Source organism: Topomyia yanbarensis, chromosome 3 (assembly GCF_030247195.1).
Source record: "Topomyia yanbarensis strain Yona2022 chromosome 3, ASM3024719v1, whole genome shotgun sequence".
Classification (NCBI taxonomy): domain Eukaryota; kingdom Metazoa; phylum Arthropoda; class Insecta; order Diptera; family Culicidae; genus Topomyia; species Topomyia yanbarensis.
In genome coordinates, this window is record NC_080672.1 from 18,182,894 (window position 1) to 18,194,912 (window position 12,019).

Consider the following 12,019-nt stretch of genomic DNA (forward strand, 5'->3'; position numbering starts at 1 on the left):
TTCTTGTGGTGAGAATGCTTCCGTACAAACCAACTTTTTCATACGTAACCATTTTATGCGGATCAACCAAAAATGGTACGTTTCATCAGACAATTCTGGTTATGCAACCATGGTATATTCATATGCGCGAATTCTACAAAAAGACACTGCACCACGGAAAACTTTGTGCAACAGCAGCTAAGAAAAGCATACCTACTATAACCGTAAACAACATACTGTTATCTTATGCCAAACCACAAACGGCTACAAAACCAATATCTACGGATCTGACAGGAACAAATATTCACTAAACAACAATGACGCCCAGTGTCTCCAATCCAACAACCGGCACTACCAGCAAAAAAACGAACGTAGTAGAGGACAGATGCGTTTGTCCGTGCGCTCGCATTTCTGTTTGACGCTCATTGCTTTCTTCGAAAATACTTTAAATTGGCTTCTCACTATTTTGTAGTTTATTCCGTCGTTTCAAGCAATAAAACTCGTTTTTTAAACTTGTACACAAAGTAGACAACTCCCTTGAGAACGTTTGTTTTAACAAGTGTCAACTATCAAATAAAGTTTTCATTTTTATACGCTTTCATCATATAACAATTTATTATTTATTATTTTTGATCTTCTACGAATACCGGACGTGTTCGCCAATCTTTCGGGTAAGATCGCGGGCCCCCAAATACCATCCGGGCCCCAGGGCAATTGCCCTGGCTGCCTCCCCCTCTCATCGGGTCTGGATCCGCGACACGAAAATGTGACATAATTTTAAACGACTGTAGCGCTGTTAGTTGTTGATGGATTTACGACATTTAATCATCAATCAATTCAGAAAAGTCCAACATAAGAATTATTTCCAACTTTCAGCCTTATTCTGCATTACGACGTATCGCTTTTTCGAACGAATGCGGTTCGCATTCTCAATAACGACAACAAAATCAAACGGGAGCCTTCTTCGATCGAACCACATTATTCGAAAATGTGATCCGTCGTAATGCAGAATAAGGCTGTTTATTTTGATATTTCGACTTACACTATTGAAAAATACATATTGTTATGTAAACCTTGTGAACATGTGAGAAACAGACAATATTGTAGCTTGCGTTTTGTTAATTGTTGATGGATTTTCATTATTCGAACACCAATCCATTCAGACATTTGCCAAAAAAAATTGTTCAAATTTTGTGTGTGTGTGAATGGAGAACATTGAGTCTAGTTATGCAAGGTATGCAAACTAGGCTCGATGGAACTGTCCAAGTCAGCCTTGGATATCACATACAACCCCGTTTTCGGCAGTTTTCACGCCGCCACCGGCGTTACGGCTCGGTAAGGCCAAGCTGGTGTCGAATTGGGTCAATTAAGGTTATCTGACGTATTCTTAATGGAAACATCATTAGCGTTTTTGTATTAGAATCGACAGACAGCCTTAGTTTTTTCGCTTCAGATAGTTGATATTTGAGCTATTTGTAGAACTCCTTAAGCGTCTCATATACGAGGTCCGGTGGAAATTAAGGATTCGATGAAAGAGATCTCTTCTGTGAGATGGTCGACCGACGGCGTCGAAATGTCGGAAAAGATGAGCAGCGGTAAGCGAGTTTTACAAGAGGGAACGAGACACTTACTACCATTGAAATGAAATCTGTAAGTAACACTAACAAAACATCTAATTTCAGGAGATGTATGAGATGGCGCTGGGCTTGTGGCCTTCGACTGGCATGGTCCATTCTCATTGGTTCGGAAGTCTTTTAGGCTGGTTGGTAGATATGTACTCCTACTTGCAAGTTGATCAATTCGCTTGGGTGGGGGACATGTGGATCCTGCTAGTTTTGACCTCATTTAACGTGAGCTGCGTTCGTCGATGAGTAGTGGATGGATTTCGCAGACTCAAGCGGTAATTGCAGAACAGAGAACCTTGGCCAAAAGCGGATTCTTTTTATTGGTCCTACCAAGTTTAATGCACCTCCACTTGATGTGCAGAGAATCGACAATCGTATACCATCTTCAAGGCTAGATTGAAACAGTACTTTAAACATAGGCTTAACGAAATATTTAATTAATGATATTGTTTTGTAATTTAATGTAAGCGTCCGTCAGCAGTATTTAACCTAACTTTAATTTATTTTATAATGTGGATTCCTTAACAGGAAATCTATTGTCGTGACTAATGACTTACCTTTCAATATAGGGGGCCCCTTTCAAAATTTTGGAAGAAAAATGATATAAGATTTTGAACGCTTATATCTTTTGTTGTACTGAATGGATTTAATCAATTTCTTCGGCATTTTGTCGAAAATATTTGTACCAATGTTGTATTAAATTTTGGAATATGTAGGGCATTCATTATCAACGGAAAAATAGTGTTTTGAAAAATCTTTCGAAAACGACTCGAAAAAGTAAAAATTTTCAGTCCATCCCGCATAGAGCCGTCAATATGGTGCAGTAACCGAACAATAAAATAATGAAAAGTTTATATATAGGTCCCCTACATGTTCCTTCCTATGATTATTCGTATTGGGTTGCTTGACGAGAGCAGTTGGTGGGGGAAAGCCGGCATATTAGTTTTGGTTATGCCATTAGAAGCCGGACGGAAAGGAAAGGCTCATGCACGCCACGAGAACGAGCGAGAAAGCGATAGTAGTGCATATTAGCGAAAGCGTTACGTACATTTTGAACCTTAATAACTTTTCTTCTACTAAACGGATTGCCAATCTTGTTTCATAAATCGGAAGGAAAACGTTCAACGCTTGCTACCGATACGTTGTGTGCTATATGAAATTTGTTTAAATAGTTCAAAAACTACTTTAAATGAGAATCAACATTAATAATAAAACCTATAAATAGGGGTGTCGCAGCTTTTCTCAAAGCCAGACGTGTGTAAGACGCAGTGCATAACGGACGTGCGTGCTAGGTGGTCGTGAGAAGCTGCATCGGACGACCAATCAAATCGGCTACCACCGGAGAGAAGAAGAAAAACGTTGGTGGAGGTGGTGGCGGTGAGAAGGCCAAAAAGTCAAAGGCTGCTGCTAAGAAACGCAGTCACTGAAATAGCGGTAGCAACTGCCACTAAAAATGCCACCAAAACATCGAAGGCTACAGCGAACAAGCCGAAGACCCCAAAGCCAAAGAAGGCCGCTAAACCTGCCAAGAAAGCTGCCCGAAGAAGATTAAATAAATTCACGCGTCTCTAATGTTGCTAACAGTCCTTTTCAGGACTGACAAAATACTTGAAAAGAATTAGTGGTGTTTATTTTCCGTTAGCGCTGTTAATTGTAGATGGATTTGTGTCATAGTTATATGCAAACCTTCCTTATGATGAATATATAATGGAAAAAGAATTTTATTAGGAAGTTCCTTTTATTAATTTGTATAATTCAAAATAATTATATAAGAAAATATTTTTCAAATTAATCTACAAACCCGAAGGTTTTTGCAAATCCTTCCAAGAAAATCAGTGAATGTGGCAACTCTGCCACTAAGGAAAGCTACATCAAAACGAATGATGAAAATATTTTCATTTATCGCACAAAAGGATAGCCTTCCATCTGCACCGAAAAGTTAATAAATAGGAACACCTTGATGCAAAGCGTACACATTCGGTGTGAAATCGTTGGCAAGGTTTGAATCGTTTCAAAAGATTCTCGTCTTGTATCACCATAGTTATCTACAAACCGTCCTTATTAGGACGAATGGTCAATCACTGAGTGCCTGAGAGTGTAGACGCGTTCTGAATAATCGCTCCACAAAATTACAAAATTTGACTAGAATAATAGCATAACATAAGTGAAAACTATGTTCCCATACAAACTTTCAAGTGCTACTCGCATGTGACGAATTATCATCTGTGAATTCGAGTGATTTGAACTGCAAAATCCCAATAAACTGATTCGTCCATTGTTCCAAAGCCATTAAGAGTGTCAATGGCGCGTTCATGATGAGTGTCATGTCTAATCGAAATAAAAGATCAGCTATGGATGAATGTTCAATCTGCAATACCGAAATAAAAGCAGACGAAAAACAATTGAAATGTGTCTATTGTAGCAATTCGCTGCACGTGAAATGCGCGGGACTCTCTGAATCTCGCTATAATAGGATTCAGAAAAACCATGGCTACTATTGTTCCAATCAGTGTGAATCTGCACATATTAACAGCAAAAAAATGGATGAACTACTGACATCTATGAAAGGCCTACAAGCATCGATGATCAAAATTGACAAAAAGTGCGAAGAAAACGGTGATAATCAGAAAAAGACGGATGAGGCCGTGAAGAAACTGAGTGTATCCATTGCTGAACTCACAAAATCCCAAAATGACATTAAAAGTTCGGTTGAAGAAGTGAAAGCCTCCCAAATGTTCATCTCCGAGCAATATGATGATATTAAGTTGTTACACGAAGAAATGCGGAAAGACATAGCAGACAACCTGACTAAAGTTAGTGAGCATGACGGCCAGATGCTGGCCCTCAACAACACTATCATCGAGATGAAAAAGCGACTACGTTTGGCGGAGCAGAGCGTTTTGAAAAACGAAATCATCGTAAATGGCATACCTAAGGAACTATCCCTTGGTGATTCTATCATCGTTACAAAAGTTGCTGCTGCCATCGGGATGCAACTGTTTGCTACAGACATTGAAAAAACTCATCGTGCTAGAAATGGTATGATCCAAGTGGAATTTAGCAACACCAAAGTGCGAAATGACATCCTTCGTGCTCGTAAGGGTAAATCGATATATATTGATGAAATCGATTTTGGCAATGCGGTGCTACCCGGCGCCTCAAAGTCCTCTCCAAATAACAGACGAAATCATACTAAAGTGTTCATTAATGAGAACCTTACCAGAGAAACTAGATCTATCTTTCGTGAAGCGAAGTCCCTTCGAGGATCCCACGGTTATAAGTATGTGTGGTGCAATAATGGAAATATCTACTGCAAGCGAGACGAATCTGCTAATGTCTACGTTATTGATTCTATTGATGACCTCAACAAATTGCGCTCATCTCCCAAAAAGGCCTGACGAGTACCTTCCGTTGTTGCTGTTGCTGCTGCTGGGTGCTGATGAAGATGGTGTTTGTGCGGTGTTTTCTATACACTTTCAATAATCGCAATGGGAACAATCGACTGCAATGATTTTATCAGCAATGTACGGTTAGGCGATAACTTGAATATATATTATCCACATTTAAGTGATACATTTAGTAATACTAGAATAAACTTGTTGTATGTAAACATTAACTCTATACGAAACAAGCTAGAAGATCTGCTGGTTTATATAGCCAAGTTTGAAACTATCGTTCATATCATCTGCATAACTGAAATACGACTAAAACCAGATGAAGTTTATATGTGTAGATTGCCTTGCTATGACGTAGTTTGTTGTCCACGATCGAATAGATCAGGTGGGGGCGCCTGTATGTTTATTCACCAGACAATGCAGTACGACGTGACGAAAAATGAGGAATTTTTGGAAGGTAGTTCCATCGTTGTAGTTTTGAAAGAGGCAAAAATGAGCGTCGCAGTAATTTATAGGCCTCCGCATGCAAGTGTAAAGGACAGCTTAGATTATCTGGACTCTCTATTGGAATGTACAGGAAATATGCTGTGTGTAGGTGATTTTAACATCAATTTACTTAATGGAACGTCAAGGCAATATGCGTCGATGGTGGATTCCAACGGGTTCACGTTCTTGAACAAAATCGACAATGACTATGCTACACGAAGCACTGGATCGTCAGGAACAATAATTGATCATGCTTTTACCAATCTGTATTCTCAAACATTTTGCATGTGTTTAGACAACGTCAGTTTTACAGATCACAAATCACTGTTGATCAGTTTCAGTTCAAATAACCGCTCATCGAGTAATTTTGAAATTTCAAATACCAGGAAATATAATTTTAACCATATCTCAACTGACTTAGCCCAATCGATAGATTCAGTCGTCTGCCTGAAAAGTTTAGTTCAACTCATAAAAGAAACTATGGCGAAAAACTCGTTTCAAGTTCGTCTTCATGGCAGATATCGCTCTAAAGCACCGTGGGTTGATGAAACAGTTATAAGAGAAATCCGATTTAGGGATCAGTTATACCAAAGAATGTATCAATGGCCAGATAATCCTTTAATCCGTCAAAACTACAGAAAGCAAAAAAACTATGTAACTAGACTTATCAAGCAAAAGCAAAAATATTACTACCAAAATCAAATAGCACAGAATCGAAGCAATATTAGGAAAGTGTGGAGCATTTTGAATGAAATTGTATTCCGTAAAAACACTAGTGTAGCTCGCAAAACTATATCAACAATTGCAGTAAATGAAAGAACTCTTAACGAAAAAACAGAAATATGCAATGCCTTTAACAGTTATTTCGCTAATATACCTTTTGAGTTGTTTAACAATTTGAAACAGATGTTTAACAATGAAACACAGAAGTTTACACTGAATAGATCAACTCAAAGCTCCATTATAATGTTACCAGCTTCGACTAATGAAATAAGTAACTACGTTCGTGAGCTTAGTAATTCAAGTGCAGTAGGACTTGATGGCATTCCATCAAAAATCTTAAAAAATAATGCAACATTGATTGTTCCTAAATTAACATGTCTAATTAATCAATCACTTGAAAATGGTGTCTTCCCTAATTGTTTAAAATCAGCAAAAGTAGTTCCGATTTTCAAAACTGGTCAGAAATCATTTATAGGTAACTATAGGCCCATTTCAATTCTGCCAACTTTGTCAAAACCATTCGAAAAGCTTGTTCAACAAAGGCTATGTAGCTTCTTAAGTCGGCATGACATAATCCATAAAAATCAATACGGATTCCAACCGAACTCGAATACTACTAGTGCTACAGTTAATCTAGTAAACGAAATCCAACTGAACCTAGACCGACGTAAAATTTGTTCTACAATCTTTATTGACGTGTCAAAAGCATTTGATTGCGTTCCTCACACAATACTATTAAACAAACTGCAAAACTACGGCATAAGAAATAAGGCGTTAATGCTTATTGAATCTTATTTAAACAATAGACTACAATGTGTAGCCTTAGATAACCACATAAGTTCTGAAATCGCTGTCGGTTTTGGTGTGCCACAGGGCTCAATATTAGGACCACTTCTTTTCAATATTTTTATCAATGATATATTTGATCTACCCCTGAAGGGCAAACTTCAACTATATGCTGATGATGCTGCCTTAGTTTACAACTCAAATAACGTAGAAACCTTGTATCAAGATATGCAGCATGATTTGAATTTGATTCATAGGTGGTTCTTTGACAACGGACTTACTGTCAACGCATCAAAAACGAAGTATATTATATTCTCTAGTACTGATCGTCTGACCACTCAGGATTTTGACTTGTGGCTAGGAGAAACGAAATTAGAAAAAGTTGCCTTTCTGCCTTACCTAGGACTGATACTTCAACAAAACCTAAAGTGAAATTTGCACATTGAGCAGATTCACAGAAAAATAACCAAATTTCTCGGTATACTTCGACAGAGTAGTTACATGTTACCTATTAAAGAAAAAAAGAACCTGTTTTACGCACACGTCCACTCACAATTATGTTATTTGAGCATTATATGGCAAAATGCACCTAATTACGTTATCAGTAAAATCTCTATAACATTAAACAAATTTATGAGAACTATTTTCTGGGAACAGTACCTAGACCCCAATGTTAGAACCACTGATCTGTACACTACCAATAGCATAATGAACTTTAACCAGATCAAATATTATGAATCGGTTTTGTTTATTTTCAAAGTAAAAAACAATTTAATTAAACAAAATCTAAATCTTCAATCGTTGAGTGAACTACACCGTTTCAATACACGAAACGTTAGGAATCTAAGGATAATGACACCAAGAACCAATTACATTAGACATGGTTGTATATACCCTGCTATCGAAAATTTCAATAATCTGCCGTTTAATTTAAAAAGTCTTAATTCGATTTATACATTTAAAAAAGCACTACGAAAATACGTTGTAGAAAACATAACTTAAAAATTTACTAGAACGTGTTCAATACTCTCATTTGCACAATTTCCTATCGAAAAAAGACCTCCCAATCAGTTTTCGGACTGTCTGAGGTTTATCAAAACTAACTATCTGCGTTGTATTGAAAAAAACTAAGGGAAAATTCAAGAATTATAATAAATTGTAATGAATATTGTACATGTTTTAAAGGGGTTTTTACGCCTGAGATTGAAACATATAAAAGTTATGAAATGTTTCCATCTTGGCTTTTCCTCTTGTCGAAAAAATTTAATGAATAAATAAATAAATAAATAAAAAATAAATAATAAAAAAAAAAAAAATGCAAAATGGAAAAAGAATTTATTTAGAAAGTTTCTTTTGTTAACTAGTATTAAGTTTGCACTTGTTAATTCTGTACTTTTACCAGTGAATCATAAGAAAATATTGTTCTAATCTACAAACCTGAAGATTTTTGCAAATCCTTCCAAGAATATCAGTGAATGTGGCTACATTACCACTAAGCGAAAGCTACACCAAAACGAATGATGAAAATATTTTCGTTTATCGCACAAAAGGATGGCCTTCCAGGTGCACCGAAAAGTTAATAAATAGGAACACCTTGATGCAAAGCGTGCTCATTCGGTATGAGCTGCGAAAGGGGAATGTTTGTATGTGTGTACGCAGTACATAACAGGCTTGTCGTGACCACACTTCGAAGTTGTTTCAAATCTCGCAAAACATAAATTGACATAATTTCAATGATTGACAAATTTTCAGGTTAACACGGCAATAACTTTGCAATTTATAAAACAATTTTATATTCATATAATAACTGTCGTCTCTTCCAAAAATTTAACCGTCTGCTGCCAACCGCGTGGTTTTGCGGAATTAAGGAGAATCATTGTAACATGTCCAATCAACGATTTTATGTTGTTACCTCCACTAAAACCACTTCAAAATACTGTCTGCTTGTTGAAATAATATGAAATTATTGACCTGTATTCAATGCGGAGAACTCGGTAATAAAATTGTTTTACTGAATAAACTAACGAGCAGGATCCCCAGGAAAATTTCGCTGAGCCCGGCGAATCGAACTTAATGCGTAAAATTTAGCCATTTGAAAGAGATACAAGCAGAATTTTAAGAATATGATCATCGCGGTTATGTCCCGGACATTACCCGCCCCTAGTTTTTTGCTAAGCGTTATTCATTTCTGTACGCTAGGAAAAAGATTCCGATGGTTGTTACGAGAGATTTTAACATTGATATTTCAAAGAAAGAAAATATGAAATTTGTTCATTTCATGAATGAATGTCTCAACAAGCTTAGAATCCCCTATCAATGCAGACGCCAACAACAAAGGTTCTTTTCAGAACCACCATAATTATTATAAAGAATAACTTGAAACATTCCCACATATTTCATTGAGTATCATTCGATTTGAATTACAAGCCAAACGAGTAGTCACGACACTCCGGTTATGTCCTAGACATTACCCACCCATCTTTTTTCATTGGGATTCCACCTTAGTTAATTATCTTATCTTAATTGCAAAAAAGAGATGCCGAATGTCTGATTCATACAGTGCGTATGAGCCGTACCGGCAAGGTACCATCCGCCTCACAGGATACTCGACCCGACATATCCACCAGCAATCCGTTCTGTCATTTTCGGGTTAGAAAAAACTCTTTAGGAAAATCTCTAACCCTATGTGAAATTATATGTACCTTGTATAGTTATTATTCCGTTCACAAAATTATTTGTGATGATTCTTAAAAGAAAATCAGCTGAATCAATGCGTATCATTGTAAAATTGTTTTCATTTATTAATTCTGTTCCGCTGTAACAACATACGTGCAGGTGCACAGAGATCAGACATCCATGATCGAACAAATATATTAATAAAACGTGTGTAAATATTTGAATGAATATACGATAAAACACTAGCGCCGCCCACTACCTTTTCCGAATTATCCGTCCAATCTATTCCGGAACTGGTTCGAAATCCTGAATGGATTCAGTATATAATCTGGCTCAAAGAAAACCGATTCCGACTCAATCGGTTGATGCATTTGAGCTGGAATTCATACTGAATCTACTCAGAAGTACGAACCAGTTCCGGAATGGTTTGACTAGAGGTACTGCTGTCAATTCAGTCGAACTCAGCGACTAAAAAACATGACTACAGTGGCGCACCTGGTGGAGATATCCCAACTACCTTCGAAAACGTTAGGAATTTTTACACAAATTGAATGCTGAAGATAGACGTCTGTTCTCTGTGATATGTGTTTCAGGTCAAACGATCTTTTATCAGCGATAGTAAAAACACAGATAACAGTTTACACAGGTTTTTGAAGAAATTTTGTTCTAGCCTAAATGTCTATTATCTGTTGTAAAAACAAATAATAATCTGTGCAAATGTTTCAGATTATTTTGAAATTTTTTGATAACCTAGACATCTGAAATTCGCGCATGGTGTTCTCCCTTAATTTTTTTATGGACTGGAAACATGAGATGATCGAAAGATGTGAAGAAACCGAGTCAAGAAAACGTCTATTTGAGAAACACCGAAAGACATCTGTTCGGTTCTGGATTGAAAGACAAATGAAGCCTTGGTAATCATCGTTTCATCGACCTTGATAGTGTCCAGAGTTTGACCCACAACTGGAACCGGTTCGATTTATTCTTACAATTTTCTCTGTATTTAAATGTTATAATAGTTACGAACTAGAAATATAAATGTACAGCCAAAATCTTGATAGATATCTGCTGCCTGCTCGATTGTATTCCAAGCGGACTACAGCTTATGAGTGAGCTGTTACGTACATATGAATGCCCCGTTGTTTATCTTTTCAATTTTCTTGTAAGAGAAGGAAGTTGAGAAGAGAAATGATAACGCACAGTTGAGAAATTAGAAAGAGATATCGGATTTGGAGATTCGAGTTTATTGGGCCTTGTTTCTCGTACTCTGATTGAGAGTGAGTTTTCGTTGCATTGTTGCTGTCGGCTGTAACTGCGAACTGGACCAGAGTAAACAACACTCAACAAAACAATTATTTTATACTTAGAGAAGAAAAACCAGGACAAATCGATAGTTTTCCTCGACATCCAGTTAAATACCAGGACATGTACAAGGAAACCAGGTCGTAAGGGTTAGTATAATGCTCTGACTGACTACGGTAATAAAAGGCAATTGAAAATATATAGGAATTCCACGGTCTCAATAATCCCACCAGATCTAGTCTTCATTTCTATTTATTTTTAAATTTCAGTCCAAATTGTATTTTTCAGTTCGATGATTTTCCAAAAAATTTCCGATACTCTTACCGAAGCATTTCCAGTTTATTCTGTGTAATGAACACCGATGGGCACACTCTGAGTTTCCAGTATCATTGTTTCTTTGTATTTCCCTGAATTCTAATCATAAGCATGCTATGTCGCAATAGGGTATACGAACGAATTTTTGCACAAAATGCAATTATTTTGAATTTATAGTTCAAATATATAACGGGAACTATCGAAAATACTCGTTTTGTACAAAAGGATATATTCATAAGAAGTTGATTTTTTCACGCAACTAAACACTGGCAACGCTGCTTCGGCTGCGCTTGCGCAAATTAATAAAACAAACAACACCGTCAGTCCATTTGTGTATGTGCGTACCGGACAAACTGTCATCTGAGCAAACGAGAAGGGAAGAAAAAAACTGTAGTGAAAAATCTTCAAACGACCGTCGCTGATGGGAAGTTCCTGCCTTGTTCGCCGTGAATCTTTCTAGTCGGAGGTGATTTTTCAGTGAGTTTGTATTGCCAAAATATCTTGTAAGTAGGTTATCAATGAAATAAGCGTGTTTCTGCATGCACTCGTTTGTGTTTTATGTTTTCAAGCTAAAGAAAAGAAACTCCTGCATGTCTTGTAAATATTGTTTGCTTCTTTTTGTTTGTCAGTGTCGTTTTTCACCAATCGAACCTAGATTTTGAATGAGCGTAAAGGCGAGCAAAGGTCATGGTGAATAAATGACTGCACACTCCTCAGGCTAGAAACCCCCGT

General features: G+C 37.0%; 1 protein-coding gene across 4 annotated transcripts in view; it reads left to right on the forward strand.

Annotated features, from left to right (window-relative positions):
• Positions 1-11,641: 11,641 nt before the first annotated feature.
• Positions 11,642-12,019, forward strand: part of LOC131689419 (zinc finger protein OZF) — a 50,781-nt gene continuing 50,403 nt past the window's right edge. The window contains exon 1 of one of the 4 annotated variants that reach the window (XM_058974492.1): positions 11,642-11,790. The gene's annotated coding sequence lies outside the window, so the exon portion shown is untranslated. The remainder of the gene's footprint in view (positions 11,791-12,019) is intronic. The other 3 variants (XM_058974495.1, XM_058974497.1, XM_058974498.1) reach the window with 3 other exon arrangements.